Source organism: Dryas octopetala, chromosome 4 (assembly GCF_963921425.1).
Source record: "Dryas octopetala chromosome 4, drDryOcto1.1, whole genome shotgun sequence".
In the NCBI taxonomy this organism is placed as follows: domain Eukaryota; kingdom Viridiplantae; phylum Streptophyta; class Magnoliopsida; order Rosales; family Rosaceae; genus Dryas; species Dryas octopetala.
Genome location: NC_141369.1, coordinates 873,098 through 890,426, shown reverse-complemented (window position 1 = coordinate 890,426; position 17,329 = coordinate 873,098). Strand labels below are relative to the sequence as shown.

General features: G+C 37.4%; 2 pseudogenes across 1 annotated transcript; both read right to left on the bottom strand.

The window, feature by feature from the left end:
- Nucleotides 1-573: 573 nt before the first annotated feature.
- On the bottom strand, nt 574-6,677 carry LOC147285969 (secreted RxLR effector protein 161 pseudogene; annotated as a pseudogene).
- Nucleotides 6,678-13,043: 6,366 nt separating this feature from the next.
- LOC147285968 (TMV resistance protein N-like) lies at nt 13,044-17,259 on the bottom strand (annotated as a pseudogene). The gene is made up of 5 exons (XR_015121670.1): nt 16,763-17,259; nt 15,340-16,444; nt 14,817-15,248; nt 13,819-14,703; nt 13,044-13,694 (listed from the first exon to the last, which is right to left on the bottom strand). The product of XR_015121670.1 is annotated as a TMV resistance protein N-like (transcript).
- Between the last annotated feature and the right edge of the window lie 70 nt (nt 17,260-17,329).

The window sequence follows — 17,329 nt, the reverse complement described above, 5'->3', positions numbered from 1 at the left end:
GTGTGCACATTATACACTGTCAGACAATGTGTATATTATATATTGTCAGACAGTGTGCATATTAAACACTGTAGCACAATTACAATTTACAAACAAACAATTATAGGCTTTGATGAACCCAAAAAGCACTAAACCATTGCAGACATTTAAACTTACAAGCTACAAAAGGCAATATAGCAAAGTCAAAGATTGGGTAGATTTGGCAAGGATTTGGATCCTCTCCATTTTGTTGCTAAATCGAGAGGTCCATTTAAGAAATATTGGCCCTTTTATCATGATCGATTAGCAAACTTTTGGATACATCTTATTTGGTAGTGCAGTTTACATCATTAACATTTTTCTTTTGTCAAAAAGCAACCTGTAATAGTAACAATTTGAATCAGAACAAACACAAAACAACTTCAATATCAGTCAAAGAATTATAGAAAAACCCCAACCCAAGAAACACCTTTTTTTTTTTTTTTTCTATATTTACATAAATAAATAAAAAATCATGAAAATATGTTGTGTAGATGCATGTGTACCTGAGGCGAGCTTTAGAGAGCTCCCAATAGCAGCGAGCATAGTGGCGAGCTAAGTGCACAGCTTTGGAGGCCGAAGACGCGAGATCAACAGCAGCAGCAGCAGCTTAATCTCTGAGTCCGAGACTGCTCCACCTCCTTCCTGAAACTCTTGCTGACAATCAGATTTCAGATACAAATTAACACAATCAGAATCACATACATACAAGACATGGATCGAAGATGGCACGTACATCTAGTTTCAAGTGCTTCCTCGAAGATTCAATTCCTTCGCTCTCCATTCGATCAATTTTCAATTCAGCGATGGATTGAACAAAACCTCCTTCAATAATAGCAATTAAAGCATTAAACTAAACATGAATTAAGGGGGTTGTATTCAATACGGAGTTTGATGGATTTTAATGGAAATTAAAAGTCTAGATGTATTCAACCTAGACTTTTGAAGAGTCTATAAAAGTTTAGTAGTATTCAATCTAGACTTTTAAAGAGTTTATAAAAGTTTAGTTGTATTCAATGCAGACTTTTTTAAAGTTTACAAAAGTCACGTGGTATTCAAAAAGTCATCGACTTTTAAACCATCAATTCTCCAGTCTTCTTCTTAGAGATTTCTATGGATTTCAAAATTTAACATTTTTTTTTTAGGATGGTGTAGTGTATATAGATTTATATAGACTTTTGTAGAGTTTTTTTAAGTGATAGATTTTTGCAAAATGTACAGATTTTCACAGAGTTCTAGAGAGTCTATAGAAATCCTTAGAAATCTGCAGAGGAGAGGTCGAATTTATAATGACTTTGAAATATATATTAAAGTCTTTCAAAGTCTATTAAAATCTATCATTAAATAAATTCCATAAAAATTAATGACTTTTTAAATATACTTAGACTTTTATTACAACTTTTTAAAAGTTATTATTGAATACTATATGACTTTTATAGACTCCAGTTAGTAATGTGTCCCCTGTCTTATTATTAGACAAACTAATTATTGGCTGATAAAGCAAATCTTATTTGAATCTACCTTTTCCTTTTCTTGTAGGAAAAATAAGATTCCTATCTATTTCTAGTGCTTGGTTTGTCCGTTTTTCCTTTCCTTGAGGATCAGTCTATTTTCATCACCAAATTTCTATGTAGAATATTTATATCTGCTTGCTTTGTAATAAAGTTTGTATCAAGTGTGCTTTATTGCTATTATGTAAACTTTCGATCAATGAAATTTATGATTCCTGCTATTATATCGTTTCTACTTACATGTTTTTATAATCCTTTTAAATATTTGTGTTTATTCTAGTTTGTTATTGTTTGTGGATAAACCCACATCGGTCCCACAGCCAATCATGGCTCGACACGTGGCCGATCAGATCCAACTTCAGGTCTGACTTTTCAACGATCAAAGCTTGGACCTCCACGTTACCACATCGGCTCATCCTGGCGGATCCTTCATACCCGATCCGATCCGATCTGAGAATCTTCCAAGAATCGAGTGTTCATCTTTTTGGTTATTTGAGATCGGTTCGGCTCGGCATTGGTGAACATCATCTCAAAAATCCAAGTCATAGTTGATTTCTACTTGACGGGATCACGGCACCATCTACCTAATCGGTTCGGCCCAATCATCTAAACATCTGATCCGATCGCACATGGGTTTCATATCTATACATGGGGACATGTGTTCGGATCGGCTTGGCCTCCCACCGCCATTCTGAGAAGATCACGTTGGGACGAACCGCCATACTCAAGTGCACCTGACATGATCCTCTGACAGATTAGATATTCCAGCTTACAGCCATAACTATTGGGGCATTCCACCTGATCTTCCATTCTTGCATTCAATGCAGCATTGAATGCAAAGGAGGTGGGTAGCTGTGCATGCTACTGTTCATGACTGAACGCGTGGATCTTTCTCAACCATTCATCCACATGCAGGTAACTTACTCTTCACAATTTCCCTTGTCTATATAAACCAACTTATATGTACAAAGTTCAGGGGATCTATCTATCAAAAAAAGCAAACACATACACCAACTTTCACTCATAAAAAGCTTACCAAAAGCACACTTAATTTGCTGAGAATAAACCCAGAACATTTTACCTTGTTCTTCCCTATTCTCCCAAGTTCATCACCTGTTATTCCTGACTTTCATTCAAATACCTCCAAATACACATCACTGACTTCATCATCGGAGGGTGTTTGGCTGGTACCACACCAGTCCATCTCCTTTGATCCTGTTTTTCATGCAGGAAGAACTCAAGTCGACATCCACGTCGTCATCCAACAAGGCTTCTTGAAAGTTTAATTTAGGTGATCTATTCACTTAATTAACTTGATTAATTTCACTTTCAGTGATCGGACCCCAATTTTTGGTTTATGTGATTACTCACGAACTAGTCAACCAAACACAACTCAGACAGTCCAGTAACAAAATGTGAAACTCCACATTGACTTCTAAAAACCAAAAATCACTTCAGTAAAACAACACAAATCAAACACACCAAGGATCAAGTGACATCCTATACACTCAGAGGACCCATCACAATAGGCATCCCAGTGTTATCCACAACTACAGTGGTGTGTGATTTTCTAAACAATTATATAAGGCATATATCAATTTTAATCAAATAGCTCCAGTACAGATTTGTGTTTAAAAGATGAGTGAGTCAGTAATCATAACAACACAAATATGGAAGACAGAAACACACAAGATGTTCACCCAGAAAAACCACAAAGGGTAAAAACTGGGGGTCTATCCAGCTGACCAGGCAATCCACTAAATCAGAAGTTCAATACAAAAGAGGGCACTCAGCACACAAGCTCAATCACTAAGTCCTAGACTAAGTGGCAGCTATCTTACCCCTTTTGTGCAACTTCCATACGCAAGGCAGATGGTCATTCATGAAGAAGGCAGCTCCACTCCAAGCTCATCAACCCATGGCACCAATCCGCACCAAGCTAAGTGGTTTCATCAATGCATGAACATGATATGCAAATGTAGGATTCACAAACAAAGATCAATCTTCTCAAGCTATCGGCATGAAAAGATCAATATTGAATCCTTCAAGTTAAATCTAAAATGAATGTGTTTGAAGAATGTGTGAAGACATTTAAGCACTCAAACCCATATAGAATTTCAGATTTAACAAAAACAATTTCAGAAAATCTCTTTGTGATTTATCAAGATTTAAAAACCATTTTCTGAAAATTACGAAGATGAGCACTTCATATGAAAATACCCAGCAGTGAAAACCCAAGAATTCACACTCTAAAATTGCTCATCAACCCACAAAAAGATCTGAACCAAAACAGCCCATATACCCGTACACACTCACGCAAGAGGCATGTTCGCCCATACCACGTGGAAGCCAATCAATGGCTGTCCACAAGAGACGGATTAAGGGCATATTCCCTTTGTCCTAGAGGGGTATCCTAGTATTTACTAAGGATAGAAATAAGCAGCTGTCAAAAGGAATTTTGCTTTTAAAAATCAGAATGAAGAAGATGATGAATAGTGTGTGTGCGTGAATGTGTGTGTGTGAATGGGAAAGAGGAAATCAGATCTGAATGCTACAGTGGAAAAAACAAGTCTTGTGCAATGCACATGCATGTCTAATACTAAACAGAATATGGGCTTTCAAAGAATTGGGCTTAAAAATCAAAACCCGAAATGACCCACTGTAGCAACTGTGACTTAAGTAACAGTCACTGTACGTGAAAAACAGTGTTCATTATGATCAGTGAATGACTAGTCAAATAGACAAAAATCTGTTAATTTCATGAAATGAATGAAGTGCAGTATACCTTGTGACTTGTTCATTCTTGACTTCTTCAAAGCAGCAGACCTTGTCCTAAATCTAGCCTAGAGCTTGTGAGTGAATAAATACAAATTAATACAATTGTTTTGACACGGAAAAATAGCCAACATTTACAAATCCTAGAAACTAACAATCTCCCCCTTTGGCTTTCCTTGACAAAACAATAACCCATTCACCTCACAAGACTCTCAACACACAGCCCAACACTTGTTATAATGTACCTGCAAGAAGAAATACTTGCACAACACAAAGTATGATAGTATGCAGTTTAAACGCAGCAAGCAATGGAGATTAAAACAACCAATAATACATTCTCCCCCTTTTTGTCATGGAAAGACAAAAGGACATACATAAAAGAAAATTCAGTTCAGAAGCACAAAAAAATTGGAGCGAAATGCAATAGAAAAATACATGCTCAAAGAGTAAATTCCATAAAATTCTAACTCCCCCTAAATTCTAACTCCCCCTAAATGCTAACTCCCCTAAAGACAAACTCCCCCTAAATGCAACATCTCGATACCGGGCTTGCAGAATATAGACATGTAATATGAGGGACAGCTAGAGAAGAACATAGGTATGCAGAAAAGTCTGAAATGCCCTTTAATGAACAGTAATCCAAGGTGCAGAATGGTCCTGTGAAAATTGACTGTATTTGACGATTGTTAGACTAGTCAAAATGAACAAACTGCGTACTGGAACATAAAACAAAAAAGATAGAGGAATCCTTAGAGAATTGGAAGCAATGACACACAAAAAAAATCTAGGAGTTAGATGTGCTTCAGGGATTTTTATTTTTGACAAAGCAAAGTTGACAAAACAACCAACACACTTGAAAAGAAATAACCACCAATGTCAACACTCTCATAGATATGGAAAATGAAGATTGCAAATTTTGTGCAAGACAATAAGCATATTTGGGATATAGGGAGGTCAATGCTAACATTCAAGACTTGTTCAAGATGGTAAAACAATGTCAATGACAATCAAAGAGGTTAAATAAGTTTCATCCACAACAAGAGATTAGAATTCAACCACTCAATAGAATTTCTAATTTGGGTACAATTCTTGAAAACAAAGTTTTTCAACTCATGACAATGGCTTTTCAAAAATTATTTTCATTTGTTTTGTTTAGGCACATCCCAAGTTAAGTGCAATGAATTGGTCCAATTTTGCGACTCTTTACCCTAGAACACCATAAAAACACCTTGTTTCTCCCTAGGGCCGTGACTTCTTTGGTCACACTTCCTTCCTTTTTTTTTTTTTTGTTGATTTTGTATGTTGCACATTTGTTCAAATGAGGAAAATTTTAGCTAAAGATGGGTCACAAAGGAGAAATTATATTGAAAGGCTAAATTCCATCCTCAAACAAATTGTCATTGAAAAGCATTTAGCAAGTTTGATTGATTATGACAAAGTGTTAAATAAAAAAAATCTCAAGGCTAACATTTGACAAGAAGGAGGGATTATGCTTATTGACATGACTCATGTTATGCAAGAACCTTTTTGAATATCAATGAGAGTGTGACACATAATGTTAAGACCTTTCAAGGTGGTTATTTTCTTTAAAAGAAAAACTACTTAACCAAATAAAAGAAACTTAAACAATGAAGCACATTTAACTACAAAGACTCATGCATGTGTACAAATGCCAATTGACTTCCGAAGACTAATGTGCTTTGGATTCTCTAGAGCTTTTGTAAAGATGTCTGCAAGTTGTTGTTCGGAAGGAACAAAAGTCAAAGTGAGAGTTCCACTCTCCACAAGATCTCGAATGAAATGATGTCTTATGTCAATATGCTTGGTTCTTGTATGTTGCACCGGGTTCTTGGAGATATCTATAGCACTCATGTTATCACAATAGATGAGAAAAGTTTTCTCATCAATTCCATAATCGGCTAACATTTGCCTCATCCAAATGAGTTGTGTACAACAACTCCCTGCTGCTATGTATTCAGCTTCAGCAGTCGACAAAGAGACAGAATTCTGTTTCTTGCTATGCCAAGACACTAAGTTATTCCCAACATAGAAAGCACCACCCGAGGTGCTCTTCAAATCATCACTACACCCAGCCCAATCGGAGTCACTAAATCCTACCAATTTAGTGTTGGTATCATGAGTATACCACAACCCATAGTCAAGAGTCCCACTTACATATTTGATGATTCTTTTTGTTGCAAACAAATGGGATTCTTTGGGATCACTTTGGAACCTAGCACACACTCCTACCGCAAACGATATGTCCGGTCTACTAGCTGTGAGGTAGAGGAGACTTCCTATCATGCTTCTATACAAAGTTTGGTCCACTTGCTTACCACTTGGATCCCTATGAAGTTTGGAGCTTTTACTCATTGGAGTAGTAGCCACTTTGGAAGACTCAAGCCCAAACCTTTTGACCAAGTTTCTAGCATACTTAGATTGGGAGATAAATATCCCACTATCTACTTGCTTGACTTGAAGTCCTAAAAAGAAATTCATTTCACCAACTAGACTCATTTCAAATTCACTAGACATTACATCAATGAATCTCTTAACATGAAAATCTGAAGTTGAACCAAAGACAATATCATCCACATAAACTTGAGCAATCAAGACATCATTTTTCAACCTTTTTACAAATAGGGTCTTGTCAACCGACCCTCTTTGATACCCATTGGACAACAAGTGATGAGAGAGTCTCTCATACCAAGCTCTTGGAGCTTGCTTCAGCCCATACAAGGCTTTCCTCAATTTATAGACACCATCTCTCATGTGAGGATCCTCAAAACCTTTTGGTTGTTCTACAAAAACTTCCTCATTCAAGTAACCATTTAAAAACGCTGTTTTGACATCCATTTGATACAATTTGAACCTAAGATGACATGCAATGGCACAAAGCAACCTAACGGACTCAAGTCTAGCAACGGGTGCAAAAGTCTCATCAAAATCAATACCCTCTAATTGAGAGTACCCTTGAGCAACAAGCCTAGCCTTGTTTCTAACTACATTCCCAAATTCATCGGATTTATTTTTGAATATCCATTTGGTTCCAATGACGTTTGTGTTGGTTGGTCTCTCTACAAGAGTCCACACTTGGTTCCTCTCAAATTGGTTCAATTCCTCATGCATTGCACTCACCCATTCCTCATGATTGAGTGCTTCTTTGACATTTTTAGGTTCAACAATGGAAACATAACACACATGAGCAAGTTCATTGGCCATTTGTTTTCTAGTCCTAACTGGCTGGTCTAAGGAACCTAGAATTACATCTTCACCATGGTTACACCTCACCCATCTTGGTTTTTCAGATCTGTCACTCAGAGTTTTGTCATTTTGTTCGCTCTCTGACTTGTCAAACTCAACAATTTTTGAGTCATCAGTAGGTTCATCACTACCTGACTTGGACTCTTCTTTAACCAAACTAACCTCTTTCGGATCAGATTGTGGGAACAATCCATCCTTATCTGCAGCCATTTCAATAGATGCATCATGATCATCTATTTTCACATTTATGGATTCCAACATAGAATTTGTTCGCAAATTGAAGACTCTAAAAGCTCTACTGTTGGATGAATAGCCTAAGAACAGACCCTCATCACTCTTGGAATCAAATTTTCCCAAATGTTCTCTATCCCTAAGGATGTAACATGCACTCCCAAACACTCTAAAGTGTGTAACCTTAGGTTTCCTACCCTTCCACAGTTCATAGGGAGTCTTTTTGGTTCCCGGCCTAAGGTAGACTCTATTTATGATGTAACATGCCGTGTTTACCGCCTCAGCCCAGAAATGTTTAGCAAGATTTTTGCTATTCAACATCACTCTAGCCATCTCAATCAAAACCCTATTCTTTCTCTCAACGATTCCATTTTGTTGGGGTGTTATTGGAGCTGAGAATTCATGTTTAATACCCATTTGACAACAAAACTCATCGAATTGAGAGTTTTCAAACTCAGTACCATGGTCTGATCTAATTCTGGACAGGGTTGACAGACTCGACATACCTTCACTTTTCAGCAGTTTCACAATCTTGGCAAAATGATGAAATGTCTCCGACTTGTCCTTAAGAAATGACACCCAAGTGTACCTAGAAAAATCATCTACCATGACTAGAATGTATTTCTTTCCACCTATTGATAAGGTTTGGACCGGACCAACTAAATCCAAGTGAATTAGTTCAAGTGTCCTAGAGGTGCCTATGTCTTTGACTCTTTTGTGTGGTTCTTTGGTTTGTTTCCCCATTTGACATGGACCACAAACAAAAGTTTCGGGCTTTCCTATCTTTGGAAGACCTCTAACAACCTCATGCTTAGACAACTTGTAAAGGTCATGAACATTAATGTGACCAAGTCTTTGAAGCCAAAGAGAGCTAGTGTCATCAATAGCTCTATTGCAAGTATTCTCAATTTTTCCAACATTGCCATCAAACACATAGCAATCATCCCTAGACCTAGGGGCATTCAAGATCTCCCTTCCTTGGGAGTCAACAATTCTACATCCACTTTTGGACATACACACTTCACCACCCCATTCATCACAAAGTTGGCTAATACTAAGCAAATTAGAATTTAGCCCATCAACAAATCTTACATTTTTCAATTCGGGTATACCGGGTATGTGTACAACCCCCTTTCCACTCACATAGGACTTCTCTCCTCCTCCAAAAGTCACACTACCACCATCATAAGGAGCAAGAGAGGTAAAGACCTCCTTATCTCCCGTCATATGTTTGGAACACCCACTATCTAGGTACCAAATGTTCCTCTTAGTGGCTGAAAAAGCATTCAAGGTTACTAGACATTTAGTGGAGCTCTTCACAACCCATCTTTGATGTGGACTTGGCTTATTTTTGGGAAGTGGGGTGACAAGTAAGGCAATTTTGGTTACCTCCTTGAGTAGATTGTTCACTTGCTCTTGTAGAGAAACATTTCTCTTTGGTTCACTTGATTTCTTTCCTCTAAGTTTGTTGCAATTTGGTCTAATGTGACCCTTGACATGACAATGATGACAAACCGGGACAAACTTTGTTTTTCTAAGTGAAGTAGAACAATCAATTTGTGTGACACTTGATGTGGTTTGACTTGACTTAGAATGAGATGCATTTTGACCAATGTCAATGAAACCTAGACCCTTTTTGACACTATGATCAGATTCTGACTTGACAAAAATGGTCTTTGTGTTGGATACACTAGGACTATTTTCACTAAAACCCAAACCGGTTTTGTCACCATGAAGCTTTCCAATCCTAAGCATCCTATCAACCTTTTCAGCCCCAATGGTGAGCTCAACAATGCTCTCATTTGCTTCATGAACTTCTTTTTCAAGCTTTTCATTCAAAGATTTAAAGTAGATGTTGCTCTCCTTGAGCACTTTGACTTGACTCTCAAAATTTTGTTTCAAGATAGCCACACTTTCTAATTCACTCTCTAATGACTCAATCTTCTCACACAATTTCAATTTAGCATTCTTTAGTTTCTGATTTTCTTCCTTTATGCTAAGAGTTTCGGTGAAAAGTAAGTCATACTTATCACAAAGTGCAGTGTAAGACTCATCATCAGGAACAGATTCTGAGTCAGACCCACCATCTACTTGATCAATCTCCTTGATTGATGCAACAAATGCAACTTCATCACCCTCAACATCGGAAGAAGACTCACAATCATTTGAGTCATCACTCTCACTATCACTCCAAGTGATTTTCATGGCTTTATTCTTACTTGAAGAATGATTCTTTCTATTGTTTGCACATTCAATTGCTATGTGACCTATTCCACCACAAGTGTAACATTTCACATCTCTCTTGGTTGTTCTTCCCTCTTTAAAGTTAGGCTTCCTCTCTTGTTTTCTCTCAAATGAATTCTCTCCTTGAGGTTTGAATTTGAACTCCTTAAAGTTGTTACCACTAGTTCTAGCTTCTCTCCCTTTATTTCTAAGAATTCGTCTAAATCTTTTGACAAAAAGGGCAACCTCATCATCGGACATGGATGATTTTTCACTCAAGTTTTCACTCATCTCTTTGACACTTTGCAAAGCAATATCTTTTGACTTCTTGCTATCCCTTTCATCCATTTCAAGTTCCATCTCAAAGGTTTTAAGCTTTCCTACCAATTTACCAATTTTGAGTTCATCCAAATTTTGGACTTCTTGTATTGCATGCTTCTTAGATTGAAATCTCTTAGGTAGAGATCTAAGAACCTTTTGGACAATGGTAGACTCCTCATAAGGTTTACCTAGGGACATGGCTTCATTTGTGAGGGCTTCCAACCTTTCATAGAACTCGGAAAATGACTCGGACTCTTTCATCCTAATTTCTTCAAATTTGGCATGTACCATTTGAAGCTTAAGTGACCTAACTTGTTTGTCCCCCTCATGAACAACCCTAAGTTTGTTCCAAGCTTGCCTAGCCGTGACACAATGTTGTATGTGTGCAAATTGTGAGGAAGACAATGCAGTGACAATAGCATTTCTAGCCTTCTTGTTGGAGCTAGAGGCCGTGACTTCGGCAAAAGACCATTCGGACCTAGGCTTAGGAGTTTCAATCCCATCAACCATCCGTGTGGGAGGAATCCACTCAACATTGAGATACTCATATGCCAACTCATCATAGGCATCAAGAAAAATTTCAAATTTTTCTCTCCAAGCAGCGTAGTTGCTGCCATCAAAAAATGGAGGAGAGTTGCAGGATCCTGCAACGCGATCTCTTTCCATCTAGACACACCTAGAAAACAAACAACACCCTAGGATCTCTCTATTTGCTTTTAGAGTAGCGCTCTGATACCAATTGAAAGTTTAATTTAGGTGATCTATTCACTTAATTAACTTGATTAATTTCACTTTCAGTGATCGGACCCCAATTTTTGGTTTATGTGATTACTCACGAACTAGTCAACCAAACACAACTCAGACAGTCCAGTAACAAAATGTGAAACTCCACATTGACTTCTAAAAACCAAAAATCACTTCAGTAAAACAACACAAATCAAACACACCAAGGATCAAGTGACATCCTATACACTCAGAGGACCCATCACAATAGGCATCCCAGTGTTATCCACAACTACAGTGGTGTGTGATTTTCTAAACAATTATATAAGGCATATATCAATTTTAATCAAATAGCTCCAGTACAGATTTGTGTTTAAAAGATGAGTGAGTCAGTAATCATAACAACACAAATATGGAAGACAGAAACACACAAGATGTTCACCCAGAAAAACCACAAAGGGTAAAAACTGGGGGTCTATCCAGCTGACCAGGCAATCCACTAAATCAGAAGTTCAATACAAAAGAGGGCACTCAGCACACAAGCTCAATCACTAAGTCCTAGACTAAGTGGCAGCTATCTTACCCCTTTTGTGCAACTTCCATACGCAAGGCAGATGGTCATTCATGAAGAAGGCAGCTCCACTCCAAGCTCATCAACCCATGGCACCAATCCGCACCAAGCTAAGTGGTTTCATCAATGCATGAACATGATATGCAAATGTAGGATTCACAAACAAAGATCAATCTTCTCAAGCTATCGGCATGAAAAGATCAATATTGAATCTTTCAAGTTAAATCTAAAATGAATGTGTTTGAAGAATGTGTGAAGACATTTAAGCACTCAAACCCATATAGAATTTCAGATTTAACAAAAACAATTTCAGAAAATCTCTTTGTGATTTATCAATATTTAAAAACCATTTTCTGAAAATTATGAAGATGAGCACTTCATATGAAAATACCCAGCAGTGAAAACCCAAGAATTCACACTCTAAAATTGCTCATCAACCCACAAAAAGATCTGAACCAAAACAGCCCATATACCCGTACACACTCACGCAAGAGGCATGTTCGCCCATACCACGTGGAAGCCAATCAATGGCTGTCCACAAGAGACGGATTAAGGGCATATTCCCTTTGTCCTAGAGGGGTATCCTAGTATTTACTAAGGATAGAAATAAGCAGCTGTCAAAAGGAATTTTGCTTTTAAAAATCAGAATGAAGAAGATGATGAATAGTGTGTGTGCGTGAATGTGTGTGTGTGAATGGGAAAGAGGAAATCAGATCTGAATGCTACAGTGGAAAAAACAAGTCTTGTGCAATGCACATGCATGTCTAATACTAAACAGAATATGGGCTTTCAAAGAATTGGGCTTAAAAATCAAAACCCGAAATGACCCACTGTAGCAACTGTGACTTAAGTAACAGTCACTGTACGTGAAAAACAGTGTTCATTATGATCAGTGAATGACTAGTCAAATAGACAAAAATCTGTTAATTTCATGAAATGAATGAAGTGCAGTATACCTTGTGACTTGTTCATTCTTGACTTCTTCAAAGCAGCAGACCTTGTCCTAAATCTAGCCTAGAGCTTGTGAGTGAATAAATACAAATTAATACAATTGTTTTGACACGGAAAAATAGCCAACATTTACAAATCCTAGAAACTAACACTTCTGATCAGCCAAATCACCAGTTCTAAGTTGTTGCATCTATCTTACGGAAATTTGCATCAACAGTTATAATTATCTTTTTATGTTTGTTTATTATTAGTATAGTTCATTCTAATTCTTCATGAATATATACAAACAGCCAAAATAATAGGAAAAGCCAAGAAAATGACAATGTAAATTGCTAAAATCATCAAAAACCAGGAGAAATTGCTGACTTGCAATTTTTTATGCCATTCCTAAATTCCAAAGAATCCATCAGAAACTGAACATCAAACAAGAAAGAAATTAAGCAACAAATCTAAAATTATCCAATGAATTCCCAATTGTCCGGAATATTATTCATCATAACACATGATTCTAAATATATGGTTGTTTTGGCAGGATCATCTTGGTGCTGAAAATAGTAATGATAATCATCCTCAAACTCGGGCTCATATAAAAAATCAAGATGAGCTAGCTTCTCCTCCCTCCATCTGAATTGATCTTGATGAATTTCGTGCATATGATTACAAAGAAAGTATTTTCCCGGCCAAAATTCATACTTTGCAGCTGACAATGACACATCCCCAGCAATGACATTCTGGCTGCAGGGAGGGGTTATATCTTCACCATTTGATCGGACACCCTCACCCTTATATTCCTGCTCATACAAAAACTGCAATCCAAACTCCTTTATCCAGAAACCATTAGCCCCGCGTACTGAAACACATACTTTTTCCCCACCCTCCAATTCATCCTTTCCAAACTGCCAATGGCTTTAAGGTACTGAAACACATATCTTCCTTCTGTTTTGGAACCCCGGTTGTGACCGGGCAATAGGTCCACATACGATCCTTGGTCTCATTACTAGATCCTTGGTCTCATTACTAACTTTAAGGTATAGAATGTGTTGCTGAGCTCTTAATGTTATACACATACTAGGTGCTGTACTAAATATGCCACATTCATACAATGCCTGTTTCATGGAAATATATTCCACAATTACAGTGAATTATTTAAAAAGCTAGGCTGCGCCATAGAAATCATAATCATAACAGCTAGACATGAGAGAGAGAGAGAGAGAGAGAGAGAGAGAGAACCTGGAGGGGACCCTTCCTGGTTGTCATTGTCAGGTAGTTAGTCATTTCAACCTCCTCAGTGCTTCCTATGGATTCCAAATTGAACAGACCCATATCTTTGATCATTTCTATGTCAACGCTTCTCAACGGTATTATATTGAACGAGCTTTGAACTTCAACTAATTTCTTGCATTCCAAAATATTCAATTCTAATGATCTGAATGCGTTTGGTAAATTTGTTATTCTTTCCAATGATGTACAATGATGTGCATCCAAGATCATTAAATTTGGTGGGAGCTCTGGAAGCGTTTTGAGGTTTTTGCAGCGGTTTAACAGAAGATTCTGCAGCATAATAAGACCGTTCATGTTTTCTGGAAGGCTGAGAAATGGGTTTCCACTTAGGTCCAATTTTTTCAATGAGGATAGGATAGTAAGATCACTGGGTATATCTAACAGATTGCATTGAGCCAGACTTAAGCTTCCTAAACAATGTGGCAAATTTGCCAATGAGAAACTGGTTAATTCAAGATTTTTTCTTCGTAGTGCCCACGACCACATTGATTGCCATGATTTAGCTATCAGTTTCTTCAGATCACTAGCTGCAGAGTGTAACTCAATTGTAGTAGTTGTATTGGAATGAAGCAAAAGCTTTGAGCAACCAGAAAGAATAAGTTCCTGAAGAGATCTCAACATGCTAATTCTTGCTGGAAGCTTCACGAGATTTTTGCAGCCTTTAAGATTCAAGAAAACAAGTTTTTCTAGGTCTCCAATGGAATCATCAACCTCAACCAAATTTATGCAATCTTTAAGAACTAATCTCTCAAGATTAGGGAGTCCAGATAAATCAGGGTTTGTCATAAGGCCATGTGAATGACTGAGATTAAGGATTTTCAGACTTGGAAGATACTGTTTCAAAGAGAAGTAATTACTATCTAGAAATATATAGTGATCCTTAAATTTGTGTGTGTGTATGAGAGAGAGAGAGAGAGAGAGAGAGAGAGAGAGAATTAGTACCATACCCTGGTTCCCTTCCAAACATGTTGCAGGCGGCTATTCTTCAACTCAAGAACAACTAGATTTTGTAAAAAAAAATCGTCTGGTATTGACTTTAAATGGAATCCTTGCCAAGACAACCATACTAAATTTTTTGGAAAATTTTCATACCTTCCACTGATTTTTAAATTATTAAGCAGGAGAATTTCAAGATTGTGCATCCTTCTAAATGCCTCTGTTTTGAAGTCCACCTCATTTGATGCAAGACCAGAATTGGTTGAGGAAAAGTTAATTGATTTCCAGGAGAAGAAATCCAGCATGTGTCGTCTTGAAAATTTTTCACCAGAATCTTCAACATAGCATCGTTTTTTGTTACTTTTACCAAATATGGACTCAGTGGACTCCTCTTTCATCAACATAGGAAGGTTGAGCATAAAGCCCTTAATAGTTTCAGTACCCTGCCAACAAATTAGAGCACTGGGTAAGTAATAAGTTACATATGCACAACATAAATACCAATACTTACACATGAAAGAGCATGTTTCTTACTGTTAATTTTCTCAATATATCAGAGGCTTTTTTATGATGCCACACCCTACTACATTTTCCAGGGTCAATTGATTCCTCGCGAATAATTCCTCTTCCCATATCTCTAATTAATTGATGCATGACCAACTTATTCTTGCAATTAATTTCCACTAGACATCTATCAACTAAATTTTGAATTCCAATCCTCGTGTGAAAATCTAAGGTGTCCAGTATTGTAATTGTATAATCCTTCTTCTTTCCTATGAAGAAACAAGTTATGTGAAGGAATAACTCTTTGTCATGATCATCTTGTAGAGAATCATAGCTTATTCTAAGAACTTTTTGAATTTCTCCATGAGGAATCACTGCTAACTTCTTCAGTTGATTTTCCCATACATCCGCACCTTTTCCAGATAGAGAAGATCCCAGAACTTCAAGAGCTAATGGAAGCCCATCACAGTGTTGTACTACAGATCTTGAAAGCTCCATGTAGCCTTCAATAGGATGGGTTTGTCTGAAGGCATGCCAACTGAAAAGCTCAAGTGATTGATAATCATACAATCCTTGAACCTTAAACATTTTGCTAGTTTCACTAGAATTTAACAAATTTTCACATCTAGTTGTGATGATAATTTTACTTCCTGGATGCAACCATTCTCGCATTCGAAGAATTGCATTCAATTGCCCTGAGTGGTCTACATCATCAACAACAATAAGAAGTCTTTTGCCATATACAGCAGATTCAATCTTTTTCATTCCTTCATCTGTGCTGTATATTTCCCTTGCTTTCCCCTTTTGGATATCTGAAAGAAGTTGTCTTTGCAAGCGAATCAAATCACTGGGTTTTCCAGATGTTTCTCTATTAATATCTGCAAGAAAGCTGCTGCCTTGAAATCTATTGAAGTTTTGGTTATAAGCAGCTTTGGCAATGGTTGTCTTGCCAATTCCGCCCATCCCACAGATCACAGCTACACCAACATCATTTGATCCATCTTTCAACCACATGTTTATGCCTACCACACGATGATCCATTCCGACCACAAAGGGAGGAACGTCATATAAGGCTTTGTGACCCAGTTTATTTCCAACCTCCTCAACAATATCTTGGATAAATTGCCCCTCGTACCTATAAATATATAACTGGTATCAACATTTATAAAGAAAAAAACAAACTTCATCTTCTATATAGAAGGGTACAATTGATGATAATATCAAGTTGAAATGAATGATTCTACCCACTTACTAATATTGAGTATAATAAGATATGAACAAATGAATCTTAAATTTAAATAAAATGCTGCCGAGGTACATTAATTTCATAAAGAAGATAGAACCAAAATCCAACAACCATTTACCACCCTTTATAAAAAAAAAAAATGTCAACAAGCTAATACTTTTAAAGTCTATATGATAGCATGAGAAGTTTTTGGGAATGAAATTATACCGATCTCCTAGAACCATCCCACCCAGATCTGCAACACTTCTAAGAGCTCTTCTCCAGTCTTCCACCTTGTCCATCTCCTCCTTGAAGCGCTGTTCATGTCTACCAAATGCTTCTACAAAACTCCCACTCTGCTTCATGACATGAGATGGATCGACATGGTAGAAGACTGGCACAACCATGTGGCCATCAGTTGTTGTGCGTTTCATGATCATGGCAAGTTCATCCAAGCACCATGTTGAGGAAGCGTAGTCCTTGGAAAAGACAATAATGAAAACTCGTGACTCTTGTATGGCTTTCTGCAGCTCAGCCCTGATTTCTGCTCCTCTTTCAATTTCATCATCATCTCTAAAGGTGTGGAATCCTGCCCACTCCAAAGCTCTGTAGAGAAAATCAGTAAAACCCTTGCGTGTGTCTTTGCCTCTGAAACTCAAGAAGACATCATAGCTACACCTGTTTGAGGAGGAAGAAGCGCCCTGTGGGATTCTAGCAGCAGCCATTGAGAAGAAGAAGAGACCTGGGGCTTCTAGCAAGACCCAGTATTATATGCAAATGGAGAGATGAGAATGG